The following is a 21,873-nucleotide window of genomic DNA, read 5'->3' as shown; positions in this document are numbered from 1 at the left end:
CAGAGGTGGGAAGTGGCAGACTCAGGATTTGGACATAAGGAGTCTGGCTCCAGCGTCCATGTCCCTGTCCTAACTACACATGTAATGCCTTTGACTAGCTTTGACTTCTTGCCTCTGTACATTGCAACCATCTTTGTGATGGGCATGGTGTAGGAATTGAGGGAACTTCCTATTTTAGCTTGCATAGCCCTTCTCTAAGGAGTTTTGATCCTTGTTTATTCTTTGCACTGTACTTATTACCCATAGCACTTAGCAAAGTGCCTAGCGCACAGAAGAGTCTCCTTAAGTGTTCTGTGTTGAGAAAGAAGAAAGGAATGGAAGAGGTGCCAGGTTTGATCGAGTGCTTTTCTTCTGTCTCAAACACTGTGTTTTCCCAAACATTTTTAAGTGAACAGTATCAGGTTTAGGGAGCACTACCTGGAAAATAGGTGAACGTGGTAACTTGACATTGACTTATTTCGGTGTGAAGCCCTATGGTGAATGACATGAAAGAACGGTCCCCTCTGCACTCTCAATGCACACGGGGAAAGGATGCACTGGCAATATGACCCTGAGAAGGTGGGGAAAGCAGATCAAAATCTATTTAGGTTGTAAGAATCAAAGACCTTGTTCATAACAGAGAACTACTCATGCTTTAAGTGCTGTCAACATGCAATCTGCTTGGCAAAACTCTTACTAGGTTTGTGATGAGCACCAAAGCTTTAAAAGGAAGAAGGGGTTGTTTTGTTTTTGGCAGCTGTCACAAATGTGACATGTTAGCCTCTGGAAGAGATGGTTTTTTTTAGCTCTAAAAATGATACAAAATTGGTAAATGAGCAAATGTGGCATGAAGAAAAGAGCAGAGAGGCTTTCAATCCAAATACACCTAGGTTCAAATCCCTACTCTACTCTCTGGGACTGAACCCCCTGGGATTATATTTTCAAGGTATCTAAATCCTCAGTTAGCTCATCTAGTAAATTATGAAAGTGATATCTACCTCTGAGGTATATTACAAGGGTGACTACCAATGCTTGTAAAATCCCTAATTCACTGCCTAAATCATGAATAGTAGCTATTATTACTGTTATATGGAAGAAATCTGCCTTTTAACATATACATTTCTGTGCTCTGCTTGTTAAAAGTAACTAAAAACTACATTCATAAAACAGGTTAGTTTGAGGGTGAGAAATATTTAAGAAGTCTTTGATGGATTTTAAGCACACAAATGTTTATAAATCATTAACTACTTTAGCTTAGTAGAAGTGGGAGTGTATATGGTGGCAGAGAATCCTAAAGTTAACAGTTAAGAGCTAGTGACAATTGAACATAAATCAGAAGATACAGCTTTCCTGAAATCATAAGCTGAAGAAAAAAGTTTCCAAATTCTAAGGTCTGATTTAAGTACATCTTTTTATTTAACATCTTCTGCATAAGTATAAGCTTTATTTTTCTTTGTTTGACAATTATTTTTTGAAAAATTCATCAAGTAAGCAATAAAGTGAAATCCATTGACTGTTCTATATACATGTATATGGAAGAAAGAGATATGCTTTCCTTAGTGATTGCAACCCAGATATATATGTATGCAATATATATATATATAATTTTTTTAATGAATAATAAGATCAGTTAAAAACTACCTTTTGTATTGTGGTTGAAGGGATGGTGTTAAAAGGGACGCTGCTAATAACAGCCCAATTGTTGAATCAGGGTAGTGCCTCCTGCCAGGGCAAAGATATAACAAAGTAGGAGGTAACTTGACCTGCACACAAACTATGTCTGCAGACAGAAAAGGGTAGAGCGTGATCAGAGGTTGGCTGGGGAGGTAAACAGACTGGCATATGGAATGTTCTTTCATTTCGCCCCTGGAGGACACTTTATTTGATTGCCCCATTAGTGGATTCAGTAGCATATGTAATAAAAGAACAATTTTTAAATTACCTTTACAAACACAGCTTTTTCCCATAGCTTCAGAAGCTGAATCTCCAACTAGTAAAAAAGATAGTATTTTTGCTTTCCTTTGTAAGTAATGAAAAGCATTACTCTCAGAGAAAATTCAGTGCAGTAAATATTTCACACTGGAAGATTTAACATTTGCATTTTTTAGCAAAGTTGGAGAGCCATGACACATTTAGTTTGTGAGGCATGCTTTTGAATTTCAGAATTCCAGAATGATGTGCAGTGGTCAATCATGTTGATATGGATGGGGACTTGCTTTCTACCCAGCACCTGCATGTCAACTCAGCTTTGTAGAAAGAAACCTTCACATATGCAATAACTTATGCAGTGGTAAGAAAACTGTTCCTACAGGAAGAAAAGGTGTTAAAAGAAAGTCAGTTTTTAATTCTGGCAACAGAAATGAAAACTAAATTAGCAAAAATTATATCCGGTTATTAGCTAGAAAGGAGAAGGGCCTTGGATAAATTAAGGATTGAAACGTTCAGTTTGGGCCTAACTCACATTAGATCTAATGGAAATTATACAGGAGGAAAAAGTTTGTGGTACTGTTTCATTGGAGTTTCAGCCAGGAATTTATTTTAATAGCTTTATAACCAACTTTAGTCCTTTATTTATAGACTCAGTAAATGAATGCTTAATTTTTCAGTTATACTTGACTGCTTTTTATTAAGGAAAATAAGACATAAACTCTAGGGATATAGCTTTCAAATATCAACTATATAAATAATATTTGAGGAATAGCTAACAAATGGATGCTGGTCTGGATTAATTATGCAAAGCAAGGTAAACCTTTTCTCTGCTTGGTAGCATTGTTTCTTGGCCTTCCTCAGACTGTATCACTTAAACATAATATTTGAGCAAACTTGAATAAATAGTTAAGGCTTAGGAGCTCCCACTTCCTCCAAACCCTACCAGGCTTCCCTGAGGGCAGAGGAATCAATACCTTAGATACCTGGAACCTATTGTGCCTTGGTCACTGATTGGGAAGCTCTGCTCTATGGTACCCTATCTGGCCAAACAGGAATAAAATAATCTCAATAGTATTATGAAAATGCATACAAAATGGTGAAATTTACTTTGCTTCACCATAAAGGTTAGAGACATGAAAACCTAGTCAAACAACACCAAAGCCAACATAACCCAACTCCCCATTACTTTACTTCAACTGCATTGGGCAATAATTACAATTGTGGGTTATTATTATTACTATATACCATTGCTATACACATATACAAGTGATAGGATATTCCAACTATAACTTGAAATAAAATGCATTTATGCTTTCAGGAGCACCAGTATTTTCACAAATTAAACTTCAATGCCTTCACTGTACATGAAATTCCTCTTAGGGATTTTTGATCTAGAGGTTAGTGGATAGAATGCTGACTAGGCATTAAAGGTCTGAAAAGTGACATGGCTCTGGCCATGATATCCAATCTTGTGCTGAAGATACCAGAAATAAGAAGGTCACCATCTGGTTTCTTCTAAAAGTTTAGTTCAGAGAGTAATAGGAGCAACACTGGCCAACAGAGATCCAATTCCTTAAAGACCTGTAATTATCAGAGAAACTGAAATAATGTGATATGTTTCATGAAAAAAGAGACAAAGAAATATATTCAAATACAGCATTTTAAGCTACATTGAGGTTATAATTTCATTTTTTCCTAATTTGTTAAAGTGCTAACTGAATTTTTGTTAACTCAATATTTTGTGGCAAAATCACCATATTTACAAACAAATCTAAAACCTTACTTGAAATTAGTATTAATGAAATTAGTTTTACTCATACTATGCTTTTTACTGTCTTTTTTTTCTCCACAAAATGAAAGCAAAATGTCAACCTTCAGTCAATGGAAGCATTTATATATTCTAAAACAATGTGACAAAAATACAAAGAATCATAAATGTTATGAAATTAATAATGTGTAATGATATTAGAACAAAAGCATTCTGATATTAAAGTGCCCTGCTAACAGTACAGTAAAACCACAATATCTTCTATGAATGTAGATAAATATGACCATGGTGAAGATAGTGCAGTTAATTCTTTTTTAATTTATCTAACCAGAAACCTTCCTGCTGCTGCCTCTTTAACAGCAGTATCATTACTGCATAACCAAATCATCTCCAATATTTCAAAAAAAACATAAATTTCAATAGCTTTATTTTTAGGTGAGAGGGCAGTAAAAGACAAGCAAACAAATTGACTAAGCTCTTTACAAAATGGATTAGTGCCCTAAAACACAATTGGGAAAAACAGGTTGCATACTGACAGAAGTTGCATATTTTTAAAACTTTGCTTAGCAGCTGTTCTTTGTGTATTCTTTAATCACTCTCTCTCTGTTTATAAATGCACATGTTTATAAATGCACTGCTTCTAGAGGAAGCAGTGAAGCCTACTTTTACAGATGGAAACAAAGATTTTAGGCAACTAAGATGATTCTCCACTCATTTTTAAATATTTTATATTTTATTTTCCTTTTTAAAAAAAGTTCACCTTGACTAACTGAATGATTTCATGACCTACTAAATGGGTCACACATGTACTGTGAAAAACAGATATAGAGATATTTTGTGCCCTCCGCCTTGGTGGTACCTTGAAATATGTCTGCTTGATGATCAAAGAAATTTGCTGATCAACTGCATTGTCAGCTGGTGCAGCAACACTCTTGAAGTAATAGGTAAATATCTTGGATTTTCAGTCCTGACACATTTATTTATTTATTTATTTATTTATTGCCTTTATTTTATTACTCTCTGCCCATACAGTAGATAAAGGTAGTGTCAGTCACAAGGTTTTCACAATCACATGGTTACGTGATAAAAGTTATATAGTTATACAAATATCATCAATAATCAATTCTACTGGATTATAGTTCAACACATTCAGGTATTTCCTTCTAGCTATCCAAATACACTAGAAGCTAAAAAGGAATATCTATGTAATACATAAGAATAACCTCCAGAATGATCTCTCAAATCTATGTGAAATCTCTTTAGCCATCGAAACTTTATTTTGTTTTATTTCTTTTCCCCTTTTAGTCAAGAAGGCATTCTCAAGCCCACAATGCCAGGGTCAGGCTCATCCCTGGGAGTCATGTCCCATGTTGCCAGGGAGATTTACACCCCTGGGAGTCATGTCCCATGTAGGGGGGAGGGTAGTGAGATTATTTGAAGACTTGGCTGAGAGAAAGAGGCCACATCTGAGCAACAAAAGAGGTTCTCTGAGGGTGACTTTTAGGCATAACTTTAAGTAGGCTTAGCTTCTCCTTTTCAGGAATATGTTTCATAAGGGCAAGCCCCCAAATCCAGGGCTTGACTTATTAAATTGGGATACACTCCACATTTTTAACAATTCCCATGAAAAGAGATTTATTTGATTAGTGAGATTGGGAGAAGGAAGGGAGAATTTTCTTCCCCATGTTGATGCTAGTATCTACATGACACCTGCTTTCTCTTTTCCACCTAAAGAAAGCTTTCAGGAACAGGCTTTGTCCTGGTTGAGTGAGTGGTGTGTGACCACTCAGTGTCACCGATGAATAGGGTGTGTAAATCTATAATATTCAAAAGTAAACATTAGAAAACCTATTAAAAATACACATATAAGCTGTGTTCTGCAATCTTTTATAAATGACAAAGGTAACTTTGATTTCCATGTATCTATCTTTTGTGTCTATTATGCTTTGTAATAAGATAGAAATAATCAGGAGAAAATAGAAAGATATATGTATATATGTATGTATGTATATGTATATGTATATCACAAAATCTATGACATACAATATGAGAATGTTTCAACAACTTTTAAAATATTCCTATAATTTAAGCCAGCAAGCACAAAAGAAATCAATTTCTGAAAATAAGAAAGTCAAACAAAAATGATGTACAATATTGTTCACCATATCCATATAAAAACCATTTGTAAAAAAAGCATCTAAATGTCCAACATTAAGGACCAATAAATCATAGTATATCCATAATATGGATTGTGTATCTATAGAAAATCTTTTTGAAAAAAATTGACATGAAAAACCATGTGATCTATATTAAAATAGATGCATATAAATATATTTCTATAAATGAACAGAGAAGAAATACACCAATATGTTGATGGCATTTATTGTTTTGTAAGAGAAATATTGTGATTATGATTCTACTTTTCACCCTCCTGTACATTACAGAAATTTTATAAGGAGGATGTTTTGCTTTAATAGTCAGAAAAGGTTATTAAAATGTATCTGAAATCATACAGATGATCAGAAATTATATATTTTTTTGTGAATTAACAACAAAGTTAAAATTAAAGCAATTTGAACAGTAATGATAATGTCTGGATATATATTGGTTAAAACAATTATTCCATTTGTTTCAACATTTATCCAAATTTTTAAGGTGAAGAATGAGGGTGGGGGCAGAAAAAATTTTTTTCTTCCTCACAAGACCAAAACTATTTTAAACATTGTACAAATCTACAGAGAGGAGAAACATCACTTTACAAAAAATAGGCACTTTATTTAATACTGCCTTGCCCCCCAACACCAATTAACCATAAAGGTTTAGTGGGTCTTTGACACCAAAATGAAAAGATGGTAAAATGCAAGAAGTTTGAGGTTTTTTACTTTTATATAGAAAATAGTGTTCATAAAGAAAATTAAATAGGGTATAATTGTAATCTTCAAATTAAAACAAAATCATTGAGAAGATTGAATAGAACGAGGACCAATGGGTAGAGGTAACAAGTTGGCATTTTCTGGTTCAAAAAAGACAGCCATTTTTAACACTCAATACTATGTAAGGTGAAACTTGATACTCTAGATTCTAGAGAAATTCACAGAGATGCTTCATTGCCAGTAGTCTTAGATGTTTCATTCATACTGGGAATAACAAGAAGAAATGCTCTTTAAAATTATTTCCAATACTAAGAACCCAATTCAACATGTTTTTGAGATTAGATGTCTTCTTAATTAATTCCCATGCATATCTTTAAAAGGACAGGGGAGTTCCTTGCCTTTGCTGAGATTTACTAGAACTTCTACTGAGATGAACAGTGATACAGGAAGAGCCAGCAGTGGGTGAAAATGCTGGTATAGAGTAGAACTGCTGCTAATCTCCAGTCCTATGGCATCTTTCTCTCCATTCTCAAAGTCAATAGGCCCTTTGCACTAGTCATGGAAAGTAGGAGGAACACATTAGTGAGAGACTGTACTAAGTCCTGCCCAGGTCTTAAGGGTTTAGGCTTTAGGGAAAAAGAAAATATGGAGCTGTAGCACCTTCACGGGTGATGTTATATTGAGTCCTAACTTATCAGGGTTCAAGAGAAAGTTACAGGTCACCAAGTTGAGCCTTCCTCCCACATTGATGCTTTGATTAAGCCTGTGGGAACTCCAAATTGAGACCCACTGCAAGTTTTCCAGAAAACTGAACAATACAGTTAAAGCAGATGATAACATTTTAGTTCAGATAAAAATATTAATAAATAAATTAAAATAAAGAAAACCTAGAGGAAAAAAATATAGACCAAAAAAGTAGTTCAATCAAAAGAAAAGAAAGAGAATGTGAAGACTCTGGTTCACTGAATCTTCTGTTTTATTGAGGCTAATCATTAGAGGATAACTTTTGCTTCCTGTGGAGCTAAGTTTTGGCCTTTCATCTTCTGCACTCCTTCAATTAGCCATTTCAGTGTAGGCAGCAGACTGCACTATTCCTTTTGCATTGTAATATAACTGTGCTTTAGTTGAAATTGTATGTATGGAACAGTGAAAGTCACATATATTTAGTGGCCCTCAAGAATCACATATTCTAGATGAAGCAAAAAAAAATGGGGTAGCAATTATAGGGAGACATATTTATATATTTATGGTCAATACTTGAAGGTACTTTTAAAGGATTTGTCAAAAAAGAAATGATTTTCCTTAAGAAATGGTAGGTTCACATGCCTGAACATGTTCCATCAAAGGCCAGAAAGCAGAGATATTATTTAGTGAATGCCAGTAGGCATTTATTCAAACACAAGTGAGCCACACTTACATTCCATACTGCACTATGTAAGTACTGAGGATAAAACATTGAACAAAGCAGCCGTGGTCTCTTTTCTTAATGGTATTTAGAGTGGGAACAATGGCAATATTGCATACATATTTATGTAAATTGAAATTGTAATAAGTGCTCAGAAGCACTGTGGGGAGTATTGAACCCATATTCCTAGCCCATTGGACCTGGGGGAAGGAAGCTTGTGGTAGATGGAGGTGACAAGGATATTTTCCTGAGGAAATAACATTTTAGCCCAGACTTGAAGGAGGAGTAGGAGTTTGACAGTGAAGAAAAGTAGGGGAAATATGCATCAAGGAAGGGGAAAAAGCACATGCAAAGGCCCTAGTACACATTCCAGGAACAGAAAGAGTGGTGAGTAATGGAGCAGGAGAAATAGGTTGGGACTAGATATGGCAGGCATCATACAGAAGAAGGGTCTAGATATCTATCTAAGAGCAGTGGGGGTTACTGAAGGGTTTTAACCAGGGGGGTGAAAATAGATTTGTTTTCAATGCACCAAATACTGAGTGGAATAACGGCCTTCCAACAGTGTCTGAAATGAGGCACTTTTTTCAATCAAATATGCCTTGGGCATTTATGGGTCCCCAACCCTTATGAAATACTAGACCCCATTTTAAAACAAAATCAAAAACATCTTTTCTGTTGATTCACTATAATTTCCAAGGATTTATATCTGTGGATTCACAAAATTTAGACTATAAAGAAGCTTTTGAGATTGTCTCATCTAATCTCCTTTACTCTCCTGAGACCCACCCAAGAGGTTCATCAAATTGCCCAAAGCCACCAATCGTTAAATCCATAGCTAAAACCAGAAAATCTCCAGACTCACACCCAATCTTCCCATACCATAAAAAAATCTTCATTTCATGAATGATTAGTAATTGTAATAGTTCTTTAGTGTGTGTTAGGCAGTTACATTTTAAATAGGAGGTCTTGGTCAGATACATTTTTATTTTACAATAATTTAGATTTTTAAAAATGATTATTGTGTCTTTCTTTGGTTATTCTAAGTATCATGAGAAATCTTTATCTAATCTCTTGAAATGAAATTAGTTATATTCACCATATTGTATTACTTAAGTATTATTTTGCAGGATAAGTTACTTATAATATTAAAAGTACCATATTTTAGTATTAAAATGGACTCTGGCTTCAGGTAGAGTTACTAACCATAAAAACAGTTTCTATAAAGGGGAAAACTCAAGATATTTTTAGTGCAAGTACATTTAAAAAGTCTTATGTACAAAAAGGAAAAGGGAAAAGGCATGTAAAAACTTTATTGTGTATTAAGAGCACCTGTAAAGCTTGTTGTGTCTACTATAAATACATCATTGAAATTACTATATTTAATTAAATACTGTACTCTTTCTTCATGGTTCCCCAATCATACCCTGACCAACTCTTTTCTTAATACCAAAGTGAGTTTGTATTTTGAGAATTTGTCCAGATTTCCCTCTTTCCATTGGCTGTATAAATGTAGAGTCAAATCAACATATACCTGCCCATAGAAAGGGTAAAGACTGTTACGATACTAATTTTTAGGCTTTGCATTTCTCTAATTTCTTCTCTTTCCTATATTTTTGTATGCCGGCTTCTTGTATTTTTCCATCCCTGAAAGACACTTCATGTGCTTTCTAGAATGAGATAGAGGGTAATAAATAATAAAAGAACATACACCAATAAATAGGGAAACTAAAACTACAACAGAAAAAATGTGACGATGGACACAAATATTCACAGAAGAAAATAAACAAATGATTCCAACATGTAAGATTGTTAGCCTTAACAGGAATTCTAAAATGTCTACGTACATTTACAGATAATTTTATAGAAATATTTTTTAAGAAATTGTTTCTCACTTTTTTACTGCAAACTTTTTCCTTTGGTTGTGTGGCAGATTATACTTTCAAAAATGTCCACAACAATATTTCCATTTCCACATGTGCTTCTACAACCTTGTCACTCCCCAACAATAGGTGGAGTTTGTCTTCCTTCTTGTTGAAACTAGGTGGAACTTAACCAAAAAGAACGCAGCAGAACTGTGTGACTTCTGAGGTCAGGTCTTAAAAGTGAAGGGGCAAGATGGCATCATAGAGAGGTTTGTGTTCCAAACCTCTCTGTCCTAGTTTGCTAATGCTTCCAGAATGCAAAACACCAGAGATGGTTTGGCTTTTATAAAAGGGGGTCTATTTGGTTACACAGTCACAGTCTTAAGGCCATAAAGTGTCCAAGGTAACACATCAGCAATCGGGTACCTTCACTGGAGGATGGCCAATGGTGTCCGGAAAACCTCTGTTAGCTGGGAAGGCACGTGGCTGGTGTCTGCTCCAAAGATCTGGTTTCAAAATGCTTTCTCCCAGGATGTTCTTCTCTAGGCTGCAGTTCCTCAAAAATGTCACTCTTAGTTGCTCTAAGAAAGGTGTTTGTCCTCTCTTAGCTTCTCCGGAACAAGAGTCTGCTTTCAACAGCTGTCTTCATACCATCTCTCATCTACAGCTACTCTCTCCACTTCTGTGAATTCTTCAAAGTGTCCCTCTTGGCTGTAGCAAGCTTGCTCCTTCTGTCTGAGCTTACATAGTACTCCAGTAAACTAATCAAGGCCCATACTGAATGGGCAGGGCCACACCTGCACGGAAATTATCCAATCAGAGTCATCACCCAACAGTTGGCAGGGGCACATTTCCATGGAAACACTCAAAGAATTACAATCTAATCAACACTGATATGTCTGCCCACACAAGATTACATCAAAGATAATGGCATTTGGGGGGACAGAATACATTAAAACTGGCACACTCTTACTCCTGTCTTTTCCTATCTGTCTGTAGTGCTATCTTTAGTATTTCCTGTAGAGCAGGTATCTTGTTCACAAACTCACTGTCCTTTGTCAGAGAATATTTCAAACTCTCTGTCATATTTGAAGGACAGTTTTGCTGGATAGAAGATTCTTGGTTGGCAGTTTTTCTCTTTCAGTATCTTAAATATATCACAACACTTCCTTCTTGCCTCCATGGTTTCTGTTGAGAAATCTGCACATAGTCTTATCAAGCTTCCTTTGTATGTGATGGATCGCTTTTCTCTTGCTGCTTTCAGGATTCTCTCTTTATCTTTGACGTTTGATAATCTGATTATTAAGCGTCTTGGCGTAGGCCTATTCAGATCTATTCTGTTTGGGGTATGCTACACTTCTTGGATCTGTAATTTTATGTCTTTCATAAGATATGGGAAATATTCATTGATTATTTCCTTTATTATTGCTTCTGTCCCTTTTTCCCCCTCATCTCCTTCTGGGACACTCATGACATGTACACTCAAGCATTTTATGCTGTCATTCAATTCCCTGAGACACTGCTCATATTTTTTCATTCTTTTCCCAATCTGTTCTTTTGTGTGTAGGATTCCTCCAGTTTCTGAGTGTTTTCTTCAGCCTCTTGAGATCTGATGTTTATGTCTCTATTGTGTCTTTCATTTCTTGTGTTGTGCCTTTCATTTCCATAGATTCTGCCAGTTGTTTTTTTTGAACTTTCAATTTCTATCTTATTTATGCCTGGTGTCTTCATTATATGCTTCATCTCTTTTGCCATTATCTTCCCTAAACTTTTTTAAGTGTTCTAGCATTAGTTGTTTCAATTCCTGTATCTCAGTTGAAGTGTAAGTTTGTTCCTTCGTTTTTCATAATGTAAGTTTGTTCCTTTGTTTTTCTTAGTGTAGGTTGTAGTTTTCTGTTGTCTAGGCATATGGTTTCCTTGCTTACCCTAATCAGGTTTTCCCAGATCAGAACTGGCTCAGGTCCCAGAAGGAGGAAATATTCAGCACCAGGTTTCCCTACAGGTGTGTCTTAGAAGATTGACACACCCTGTGATGCCTCAAGTCATTGTGCTTTTCCTAACCTGCCCAGCAGGGGGCACTTATCAGGCTGTCACTCCCAACTGGTGTAAGGAGGTGTGGCCCCTTTAATTCTCAGTTTAAGTTTTTTCTGGTTTGATTGTTTTCCCCCAGGTCCTGGGGTCTGGTTCTGAATGCAGGGCTGGTAGTAGAGCTTGGCACAACCTCTTCCTCTTAGGGAATATACATCCTGCAGGGAGTTTTCACTTGCATTTAAATAGGTTCTTTGCCTCTCTGATTCTGCTGTCTCAACCCTTGTCTGGATCTGAGTGCTGGGAACTGAAAATGGGTGAGGCTTTCTCCACTGCAGGGCACTGCATACTGAAAATGGCTGAGGCTTTCTCCATTGAGCCACTAAGGAAGAAAGGGAGAAAAAGGGACAGAAAACCCCCTTTCAAGTTCAGTCCATGGCCCCAAGTTTCACCCATCAGCCAGAGATAGCACCCAGTTCTCTGGGCTCCCCCTCCTGGGAAAGAGAAGTCCCCTGGCTTTTCAAGGTCAGTCATCACTAAAAGCCTTGAATTGAGCCATCCACATTTGCAGATTAAAACCCCAGTTGGAGCTGAACTGAGGTATATTCGCTTATTCAGAGAGTGCTGCTCTCTATCACAGCAAGGCTTTGCAATTCAGGCTGCCATGGGAGAGGGGGCTTTTGGCTCAGGTATGCAGTTTCTACTCACAGATTACACGCTGTACTCTCAGGCATTCCTCCCAATCCAGGTTGGTGCATGATGTGTGGACAGTCATGGTTGTCCCTCAGCAGTTATTCCAGATCATTTACTAGTTGTTCCTGGTTGCTTATTAGTTGCTCCAGGTGGGACTAACTAACTTCCACTCCTCTCTATTCCACCATCTTCTCTCACAAATATGTTTTTACATGAGGGAGAACAAATGAATGTCAACCTTGCAAGTTGTTAAAAATGGGGTGGTATTGGGGAAAAAATACAATCAATGCAAATTAAAGACTATGGTTAACAAAAACATTGTATTATGCTTCCTTTAATTTAACAAAGGCAATGTATCAAACTTAAATGCCCATAGAGGGGGACATAAGGGAGGGGTATGGGACCCTCGGCACTGGTGATGTTGTCTGACTTTTTTATTCTACTTTAGTTTAATTCTGTCTTTCCTTTTGTTGCTTTGTAGATGTCATTTTTTCTTTGTTTTTCTTTTTATTTTGTCTGTCTGTCTTCTTTGACTCTTCCTCCTTCTTTGTGGAAGAAATAGAGATGTTCTTATATAGATAGTGGTGATGGTGGTGAATGCATAAATACGTGATTATACAGGCAACCACTGATTCTTTACTTAGGACAGAATGTATGGTGGGTGAACAAAACCATCTTAAAAAAAAACAGGTTGATGAAGAAAGCTTGAGGGCACTATATTGAGTGAAATAAGTCAGACACATAAGGACAAATATTGCATGGTCTCACTGATATGAACTAATTATAATATGTAAATTTATAGACATGAAATATAAGTTACCAGGATACAGAACGAGGCTAAAGAATGGGAAGTGGTTGCTTATTATGAGCAGAATGTTTAACTAGGTTGAACTTCAGTGTTTGGAAATGGACAGAGGTGACTATAGCACATTATTGTGAGAATGACTAACAGTGCTGAAAGGTGTGTGAAGGTGGTGGAAAGGGGAAGCTTAGAGTCATGTATGTCATCAGAAGTAAAGTTGGAAGTTAAGAGATGGGAATGTACAAAACGGTGAATCTTGTGGTGGACAATATCTGTGATTAACTGTACAAATATTAGAAATCTCTTTCATGAACTAGAACAAATGTATGACACTGTAACTAGAAGTTAATAATAAAAGGGTATATAGGGAAAAATATACCTATTGCAAACTATGTAGTACAGTTAATAGTATTTTAACATTCTTTCATCAACAGTAACAAATGTACTATACCAATACTATGAGACAATAATGGGGGTGGTTAGGGGTATGGGTGGATTTGAGTTTTCTTTTTTTGTCTTTATTTTTTTTCTGGAGTGATGAAAATGTTCTAAAAATTGAAAAAAAATTAATTGTGGTGATGGATGAACAGCTGTATGATCGTGCCATGGGCAACTGATTGTGCACTTTGGATCTTTGGATGATTATATGGTATGTGAACAATCTCAATAAAATTAAATTAAAAAAAAGTGATATGACTTTCTCTTTCTCTTTCTCTCTCTTTCTCTCTCAATCTTCACCTTTGGAACCCAGCCACCTGTTAGGAGAAAGATCAGGCCACATGAAAAGGCTACATGCAGGAAAGTGTTCCAGCTGACAGTCTCAGGTCTCAGCCCATAGCCAGAATCAAAATCAAAATTTTTGTCTGAAAGAGGCTTCACATGATTCCAGGTCCAGCCTTCTAGCCACAGCAGGTGACACTGAGCGAAGCAGAGATGAGCTATCCCCACCTGAGCCCTCCCCATCTGATATCCCTATCTGCCCAAATCGCAGCTGTATTAGCAAAATAAATGCTCTTGCTTTAAGACAGGTTTCTCAAGCTTGGCACTACTGACATTTTGGACAAAATTCTTTGTTGTGTGGGATTGTCCTGTGCATTGTAGGATGTTTAGCAACATCCCTGTCCTGATGCCAGGAGCAGCACTACCCCTAATCTGACAATAAAAAATGTCCTTTGGAGTCAAAATCATCCCCAGTTGAAAACCACTGCTTTAAGCCACTAAATTGTGGGATATTTGTTAAGCAGCCATAATGATAGCTGGTCTTTCCCTGTCCTCTCCATCCTCCCTACCATCCACCCACTTACGTAATTTATGCTCACAAACATCTATATATAGTACATAGGCATATACCATACAGGGCTATTTTTAATATCATTTTACAAAAGAGTGGAGGCACATTATATAAACTCACCTGCACCTTTTTTCTCATTCAATGATATCTTGTAGGAATCAAATAAGCTAGAATAATTTTGATGCATTCTATTTCATTGGCTATAAATATTTTATTGGCTAAATTATTATACTGAGTAAATACTATTACATAATACATTCAATGATTCCTTTCATAATGGAGGTTCAGATTATTTCCCATTTTTAGTTCTATAATCATGCATAATAAAATATCTTCATGCATATATCCTATGTAACGGTGATTTTTGCTTAGGTATACCTCTCCAGGAGAGTGATTGCCTGATCAAAGGTTTATAATTTTAATAGATGTTGTTAGACTGCTTCTTTCTAAATTGGCTGCAATATTTTGCATTTCATCTGGCAACAAGCAACTTCTTTTCATGTTAATAAAATGTCATGCTCCTCATATGTATGTATATGTATAATTTCATTTAGGTCCTATTTCACCTAGCTAATTTCTAAGTATTTTCATATGTGTGTGTGTGTATGCTATTATGAATGAATTTTGTTTTCTATTTCCATTTCTAGATACTTCAGAGATTAAGAAACAAACTATTGATTTTTGTATGTATGACATATCTAGGTTCCGTATAAACTCTTATGTGTAAGCAGTTTTCTTTCATTCTGATTTATTTGATGTTATTATATATATATAAGAGTTACTCAATTTTATCAAATGCCCTTTCAACATCTCTGTTTATAGGTTTTCTTATATTAAATCACACCTCCATTACTTAAACACACTCAATTTGGTCATATCATATTTTTCTTTTGATATATATGGATGATATTTATATCTAGATGTACAAATGGAATTGGATTCATAAGTTTGTTTTTGTTGCTGCTTAAGTCATGCTGCCTTCATAAAATGTATTTGAGATATTTCCATCATTTTCTATTATCTATAATGTTTAAATAACTTTAGAAGTACTTATTCATTAAGAATTTGATTTAAAAAAACTGTGAAATTATGTGGTCCTTCACATTTTTCTATAAAAATTGATCATTTCAAGTTTTCCACACAATATTTTTTATTTGAGATAATTATATATTTTGCTAAAAATAATTCATTTCCTCTAGGTTTTCAAATGGGTTATAATAGAATTGCATGCATAATTTTATTATTCTTTAAAAACAATCTGTAGTTATGTCTTACCTCCAGTCTTGTATATTCTACTCCCTTTCCTTTGTCTTTAATCAGGTGTACACAAAATTTATCATTTTTATAGGATTTATTTTAAAAAGTTTTTAACTTATTTATCTTTCGTATTTTGTCATCTGCAAATAAGGATTATAATTGTACCCACCTCACAGGGTTATTATGATGAGGATTAAATGAGTTAAAATTCACAAAGTACTTAGATTTACTCAAATTCATATATATATATATATATATATATATATCTTCTGTCATTACCTATCAGCCCATTTTATACCCTGTTCAGTGCTTTTAACCTTAAAGTCTACCTTCTGACATTAATGCATTCCTTTTTTCTTCCCTTACCTCCCCTCCCCTCCCTTTTCTTTCTTTCCCCACTTCTCTTCTCCACCTTTTCCTTCTCTCTTTCTCTCTTATACTTACTTTGAGATTTTAATCACTTTTTTTCATTATGATTCTCACTAATAGCATAGAGCTGAATTTTTAAAAATCAGTTTAAGCTCTATTTCTTTTGTTGGGAGATTACAGTCCAGTTTTAATTTATATGATAATTGACAAAACAATATATTTTTTATTTTAATGTTTTTATTCATTTGGTGTACACTTTTTAACTTTGCTATCTACATTTTTTCCTTTTCTTTCCTTATCTGTGTTTATTTGATGAAGTCAGTATTCATTGCATTTTGTCACCTTGTTAATTTGGAAATCGTATCGTATCTCTCCATTATTTCATAGTTGCCTTTCCTTTCTGGATGCTCATCCTCAGACAACTTTCTCTCTACTACTATTTGACTGAAAAGATAATGATATTAATAATGGTATTTATTGAGTGCACAGTGTGTATCTTTTCTAAGCGCTTTACCTATATTATCTAATTCTGTCCTCACAACAGCCCTGTAAGATAGACATAATTACTAAGACTATTCTACTATTGAGAAATTGAGGCATCTGCCCAATGTTACATAGGCATTTAGAGGAGGAACAGGCTTTTTGAAACTAGGTAGGCTGATTCTGGCCAATTTTGAAACACTAAATTGTATACTACCTCTCATAGACTCTGCTATCTCCCTCAAGAAATCATTTTATTTCTTCAATAAAATGAGAAGATAAGGTTTTAAAAATAGTTTTACCTCCCCTGCTTTTTACTCTCCTCTGCACCCTTCCAGGAGAACTTTGAAATGCTTTAAACTCCATTCTGACCACCACCTATTCCTACATTTTCCTGAGATACTTTAGAATTTTAGTTATTATTGTTATTCTTACCAATACTTTTTTTACATCACAAATTAAAATGAAATATTATTTTCCTATTAGCACTAAGAGTATAATTCAATATTTTCAAAGTTACAGTCACACAAGAATAAAGTGGTACAAATTTCTGTAAAGCAGTTTGGTGATAGATATAAATAATATTTACAGATTAATGCCTCTTTGCTCATTAAGAAAATTTTGGAAGAAAGTGCTGATAAATTAAGGCTTGCATTTAAAAGCAAATATGTATGGGAGAAAATTTTGGAAACCACATATCTGATAAAGGTTTAATATCCAGAATTTATAAAGAAATCCTTCAATTTAATAACAAAAAGAAAACAATCCAATTTAAAAATGAGCAAAAGACTTGAATGGACATCTCTCCAAAGAAAATATACAAATGGCCAGAAAGCGCATGAAAAGATGTTCAACATTCTTAGCTGTCAGGGAATACAAATCAAAACTACAATGAGATACTATTTCACACCTATTAGAATGACTGCTATTAATAAAAAACAGAAAGCTACAGGTGTTGGAGAAGATGCAGAGAAATAGGAACACTCATTCATTGCTATTGACAGTATATAATGGTGCAGTCACTGTGGAAGACAGTTTTTCAGTTCCTCAGAAAGTTAAGTATAGAATTACCATATGACCCAGCAATCCCAATGCTAGGTATATATCTAAAAGAATTGAAAGCAGGTACTTGAACAGATCTTTGTACATCAATGTTCATAACAACATTATTTACAATTGACAAACAATGGAAGCAACCCAAGTGTCCATCAACCAATGAATGGATAAACAAAATGTAGTATATACATATAATGGAATTTTACTCAGCCATAAAAAGGAATGAAGTTCTAATACATGCAATAACATAGATGAGCCTTGAAGAAATCATGTTGAGTAAAATAAGCCAGGCACAAAAGGTCAAATATTGTATGATCTTACTGATATGAAATAATTCGAATAAGCAAACTCAGAGAGTCAGAATCTAGAATATAGGTGACCAGGAGATGGGGTGGCAATAGAGAATGGGAAATTAATGCTTAAAATATACAGATTTCCTATTTGGAAGGATGGAAATGCAAAATGCTTTGGCAATAGATGGTGGTGATGGTAGCACGATATAATGAGGGCAATTAACAGCTCTGAAATATACATATGAATGTAGTTAAAAGGGAAAATGTTAGGTTGCGTATATAATAACAGAATAAAAAATTAAAAATTCCATGGAACTGCACTATACAAACAGTGAATGTTAAATTAAACCATGGATTATAGTTAATAGTGCAATTATAAATGTGCATTCTTAAATAATAACAAAGAGATTCCACACAAATGCAGGGTGTTAATAATAGGGTGGTATATGGAATTCTGTATTTTATGCATAATTGTTCTGTATATCCACAAGTTTTCTAATAAAGAGGGAATATAGTAAATATGTTTAACACAACATTAATTGATAGTGAAAACATGAAACCAGCCTAAAGTTCAGTTGAGAACTGAACATGCATCCTTATGAAGGAATTTTGTCCATCCATTTAAAATAATGTGTAAAGAATTCATTCGCACTAGAAAAATCTTATAACATGACATTAAGAATATATGAATACAAAACTATATAATCAATCTGATAACAGCTATGCAATATACATAAACACCAAAATGGTTATACCTGAATTTGGAAATTATTTATAACTTTAAAACTATATTACTTTGATAGTTAACAAGGATTTTTCAATGAGCATATATTACTTTATAATCAGAAGTCCTCCCCCTCCTAACCTTTTATTCTTTTAAAGAGTTGCATTCTATACAGCGAAATAGGATTTAATACTGAGACAACTAAAACCATACTGCCCTCTATGGGATTCTCCCTGATTCACAACCTTTTTAAAGAATTGAAGTTTCACAGTGTATTATTCACATCAAAGAAATGTTTGTGCAAGGTGATTATGTGAAATGACTAAATATTAAAATTGGCAGGATAGTCATATGAGGTACTGAAATCCGTGTCAATGGCCTAAAACTATTGAATTTACTACAGTTTAACATAGATCCCAGTTCACAGTTCCTGGCAGTTAGTAGGCAGCTAATATATAATTTCCAAAGTAGTAAGTTCAAATATATAATGAGGACCCAAAATTTATCTATCATACAGTTATGCCATCAAAAGTTTATTGAGTTTTTATTTTGTAATAAATACAAATATCTTCACACTCTGTGTTACTTTCATACTTTTACTGATTTCTATTAAGATCCTAAAATTCTGAATTTTAAATAGTCTAATTTATCATTTCCTTTATTATTAATTCTTTTGTTTCCTGTTTAAAAAATCTTCACCTACTCCCATGTCATAAAGTTCATCTTACATAGTCCCTTCTAAAGGTTTTATTGTTTTACCTTGTTGAAGTAGAGGACAAGGATAGTTGTTTTCCACATGGATATCTGATTAAGTAATATATACATTGAAATGATCTTTTCTTCCCCTGAACAGCAATATTAATATTGTCATAAATCAAGTGATTGTATATGTGCTTTTTGTATTTTCTATTCTCATCCTTTAATCTATTGGTTTATTTTTTCTCCAGTACCACCGTATCCCAATCACTATAATTTTATATTGTCTGGCAATCTTATAGATTTTTCTTCTTAAAAATCCCTTTTCATATACATTTTCTTATCAGCCTGTCAACTTTCGCCAAAATCAACTGGGCTTTTGATTGAAGTTATATTGAATCTGCGTATCACTTGGGGAAGAATTAAAGCCTTAATAACATCACGTCTTCCAATCATGGAATGTAGTGTATCTAAAGAAAAACTGTCACAAAAATAAGTACCCTCAGAGACAAAAAAGAGATAGGATTCACTGCCAAGAGAAGAACTGGGGATTAGACTTGGAAGAGAGACGAATGACAAGAAAAGTGTGGAAGAAGATTGATGTGACACGACTTTCGGCAGAAAATTGATGAAGTGCCCATTTGCTAATCTCTATTTTCTTCCACGAAGTAGGAGGCAATTAGATGTTTTGAATGGAAGCCTTACAGGACATGGACAGTACAAAGGTTTACAATTGTCACACCGGTGAGAGAGAAAGCTGACAATCAGCGCAAGTGTCCAGATGAAGAGAAAGGCCATGGAAGTATACTAACTAAATTATGTGATCAGCAGTATAGGGGTGAAGTCAGATAAAAAGGATGTTTGGATTCATCCGTGTTTGGGGGTTTGTTGAGAAGTTTTAGAGGAAGGTCATTGAACTGATGGATTTGAAGATTTTAGTAAAGGAGTGGTAGAAATGTTGGGTCATAAAGGAAGTAAGTCTCAAGATTGTTGGAAGGATCAGAGGTAATAGAGCTGTTAAGTTAATTCAATGTCTTACTGAAGATAGACAGCAAGCAGGGTGAGAATAAGTGAGTGAAGACTAGAAGGTTAGAGGATTATTTCCAAATAATGTGACAAAGTGGAATTACGAAAGGTATCTCATAGCTATTAAAACTTATTAAGATCCCCTCCACTTGAATATAGTGCAAGAATTATTTTAGCTGTGCTTTTGGAGTACTCATTTCTAGAATAATTTTCTGTGAGTTGTGACCCTCTCATGAGTGACTGAATGCTTCTGGTTAATGGTGCTTGGGAGGAAGAAAAGGAAGTTGTGGCAAGGGTGAAAACTATCACCTCTACATTTCAACCAGCCTTACAGATCAGCTGGTCAAACCACTGTGCTTTACAGAGGAGGAAAATAAAATCCTCAAAGAGGTATAATTTGTCCAAGTTTGTGTGTGTGTGTGTGTGTGTGTGTGTGTGTGTGTGTGTATTCACGGGTAGAGCTGCAATTGATACTTCCAAGTACTGAACTGCTAGGCATCAAATTTACTGGACCAGTGTAGAGTTTTTCACTGATTGGAATATGTTACAACATTTAGATCTTCACTAAAATTTTAGGTTTAATGATACTTCCATTAGAATTATTTCCCTAAGTATAGCTCTATGAGATTCACTTATTTTTTTATTAAAAAACTCATAATATCATATATACTATTTTAATTACAACCACTTGTTGAAAGGGATAATAAAGGAAAAATTTTGCTGGGAAGTCTCTGATACTTGGGACATCATGCTAGTGGGGCAACAGGACTGCCCCCAATGACAAAAGTTTATTGTAAAAATGAGATGATGCTTATAAAGTACTAAGACTAGTGCATGGTACAAGTTTTGTTCTCAGTATATTTTATCTTATTAGGTTTTCGCCTTTGTTTACGATGCTGATGAGAATTGAATATTAGGATGAGGATGAGATTTCTTTGATGTCTTTTCAGTTTTTAAAAGGGACTTCACAACAATTTGACAAATGATGAAAACGGCACCAGATTCAATGACAGCAAGCACATTTGATTTATCTCTAAATCCCTACCATTCTTGCCTGGTACAGAACTGCTCAATTAATGAGTAAAAAAGCTGGTATTGAGGAGTTTTGCTATTGCATCCTATGAAATGTATCAGGAAAACTCAGATACGTGTAATTTCCACTTACTTGTAATTTCCCCAAGCTCACCTTACACTTTCTTAATTCAGTGCTCAGACTGTTGGTTCCATGCGGGAGCTTCTTGTCTAAAACATTTTTATCTGTCTGTTAAGGTCCCACAGAAGCCATGTCTTCCTTGCTCCACTCACCTCCTAAACTGCTATTGTGGATAAGGGATAAATC

Source organism: Choloepus didactylus, chromosome 1 (assembly GCF_015220235.1).
Source record: "Choloepus didactylus isolate mChoDid1 chromosome 1, mChoDid1.pri, whole genome shotgun sequence".
Classification (NCBI taxonomy): Eukaryota; Metazoa; Chordata; class Mammalia; order Pilosa; family Megalonychidae; genus Choloepus; species Choloepus didactylus.
Note: the sequence above shows the minus strand (reverse complement) of the source record.